Here is a 1,399-nt window from a genome sequence, read left to right on the forward strand (position 1 = left end):
GCGTCCCTCGGTCAATAAATCCCATAGAAACCTCGACCTCGGTGTATAGACCCTATAGGGCGCTAACTTCTAGAAGCAATTATAGATACCGTATATGAGACACTATTAGTAATCTTCCGTATCCTATCCGCATTCTTTAATGAAAAAATTTCGAAATTCTCCTGCTGGACGGCAAAACCAGGCAAAATCAATGGATAGGAGGCCAAAAGCAGCCTTTGTGGACAAGTGGCTTCAAGTGCAATGAAGCTTTTTCTCAGGAGACATTCTGGGCTCTATTCTTCACTGTTACTGGCATTTATTGCCACTCAAACAAGCTCTGGAAGCCACGAAGGCCTCTTGTTCCTTGTTTCCCCATGTAGCTACACGGTATCTTGCCGTCCAAATCATGAGTGTGGGTGGATACCGTAATGCAATAATTACTTGCAGAACTTAGCGCCCTATAGGGTCTATAACCAGGGCCGTAGCCAGGAACTTGAAACAGGGGGTTCGGAAATTGCTGCGCGCGAAGCGCGCAGCAAGAATTTTAACAGAATGGGCGTGGTTGGTAGGCGTGGTCTTGAGCTACGCATCTCAGCCATGTGCTGACTCAGCTAAAATGGCTATCTGTGCTTCTCGCTGCTGCCAAAATGCTAATCCTGCTTTTGCAGTGCTGTTCTTCATGACAGGAGCTAATCTAAAACTTTTTTGCAGCTACAACAGGGGGTTCGTCCGAACCCCCCGAACCCCCCCTGGCTACGGGCCTGATAACCTATACATATACGACTGTCTTATATCTATGGTGTAATGGAGACACACATTGACTTTGAGAGACTATTAGAAGAAGTAAATAATCCAAAAACTATCTCTTTATATATCTCCATCAGTTAGGATCAGAAGTAACCAATCTTCCTGATATATCACAAGGTATACAGTCACGTGACACTACTCACTGATCACGTGATCACAGGTTGGTCTGATGGTTTGAGATGAGCAATAGATCATCAAGCAATGAGTCTGTCTCAGTCTCCAGAGACGTTTGGTACATGGCTACTGATTAATAAACTAAAAGAAACAAATGATGTAATACTGATGTAATTAATGTATTATTAATATTGTTACTATTATTAGGATAAGGTGATTGATGGAGTAATTAGTGTGGGTGTGGTTTTACAAGATTTGATGTATATTAATCATCAAAATTTAATTGAATTACTAATTAAAGTAATAATAATAATTATTATTATTATTAATTCTCTCAGTATAATTCATTTATTAGTTTATACAGTATATTTAAATTACATATAGCTGGACTAGTATTAATTCATGAAATATTGTCCAAGTAAATATTATGTATAATCATAGATATTATAGACTACGTTACGTAGTCTATAATATCTATGCTATAATCAATAACATACTT

The 1,399-nt window shown here is 38.7% G+C and overlaps 1 long non-coding RNA gene across 2 annotated transcripts; it reads left to right on the forward strand.

Annotated features, from left to right (window-relative positions):
- The first annotated feature begins 677 nt into the window (after positions 1-677).
- Positions 678-1,183, forward strand: LOC109581381 (uncharacterized). 2 transcript variants are annotated; one of them, XR_002184606.1, is made up of 4 exons: positions 678-822; positions 864-903; positions 947-1,059; positions 1,108-1,183. It is a non-coding gene; the product is annotated as an uncharacterized LOC109581381 (long non-coding RNA). The 2 variants fall into 2 exon arrangements; XR_002184605.1 differs by having other exon boundaries at positions 864-1,059.
- Positions 1,184-1,399: the final 216 nt, after the last annotated feature.

The sequence above is a fragment of the Amphimedon queenslandica genome, unplaced genomic scaffold (genome assembly GCF_000090795.2).
Source record: "Amphimedon queenslandica unplaced genomic scaffold, v1.1 AMPQUscaffold_13445, whole genome shotgun sequence".
Taxonomy (NCBI): domain Eukaryota; kingdom Metazoa; phylum Porifera; class Demospongiae; order Haplosclerida; family Niphatidae; genus Amphimedon; species Amphimedon queenslandica.